Here is a 1,195-nt window from a genome sequence, read left to right as displayed (position 1 = left end):
CCATTTTCCTGAATTTTTTTGCAAATAACACAAACTCATTTTCAGAAGAGTTATCACTGGATTCATTATCCAGAGGGTTAGTCACAGAAGAAAAGGCAATTCCTTTCTTTTTTGAATCTCTTTTCAAATAGGAATTTTCAAAAGCAAGTAAGTTTCCTCTCAAATCATCAAGTGTCATAGAATCTAAGTTACTACTCTCAGAAATTATTAAGGCTTTTGTTTCCCACTCTTTTGTGAGACATCTCAACACTCTTCTCACTAGCACAGATTCTGAATGTGTGATTCCAAGAGCATCTAAGCCAACAGTGATGATATTGAACCGTTCGAACAGTTCATTAATGGACTCTCCTTCCTTCATTGCAAACATTTCATATTCCCTGTTTAACATGTCTGTCCGAGACTTCTTTACAATGGTAGTTCCTTCATGAGTGATTTGCAACTTGTCCCAGATTTCCTTTGCCGTTGTGCACCGTGATACTCGTCGGTACTCCTCAAAGCTGATCGCACAGTTGAGCAGATTGGTTGCCTTGGCATTTAACTCCACCGTCTTCCTATCTTCCTCGGTCCAGCTTGCTTCTGGTTTAAGAGAGACCACTCCTTGAGCATTTGTGGTAGTTGGAAATTTAGGACCCTCCAGGATGATCTTCCAAAGTCTGTAATCCACAGCTTGTACAAATATCTTCATCCTCTCCTTCCAATAGGTATAATTTTTCCCATTGAAGAGGGGAGGTCTGTTGCTTGATTGACCTTCAGCCAGATTGTATGATAACACATTTGTGCCACTGTTTTCTCCCATGAGGATCTTTACTCCAAGCTGCAAAGATTGATCTCTTTGAGACCAAGCTCTGATACCAATTGATGGTTTCAGTGGCTAAGAGAAGGGGGGGTTGAATCTTAGCCCCCTTTTTCCGAGGCTAACACTTGCTGTCCTTCTGAAGAGACTTTTCTGTTTCTTGCTCGTCACTGGATACGAGCAACTCAGTTTTGTCTCGTCCCTTGCCACGAGACTTTTTGTTTCGTCTCGTCACTTGGCACGAGATAATTCTAGCTTTTGCTCGTGTGTGGCAGAAAACAGAAATGGAGTAGAAAGAGAAAGAACTTGCACCCAGATATATCCTGGTTCGGCTGCTAAGTGCAGTGCAGCCTACATCCAGTCTCCATCACAAACATGATGGAATTTCACTATAATCAACCA

Source organism: Arachis stenosperma, chromosome 2, assembly GCF_014773155.1.
Source record: "Arachis stenosperma cultivar V10309 chromosome 2, arast.V10309.gnm1.PFL2, whole genome shotgun sequence".
In the NCBI taxonomy this organism is placed as follows: domain Eukaryota; kingdom Viridiplantae; phylum Streptophyta; class Magnoliopsida; order Fabales; family Fabaceae; genus Arachis; species Arachis stenosperma.
The sequence above is the reverse complement of the archived record's forward strand: the minus strand, read 5'-3'. Positions refer to the sequence as shown.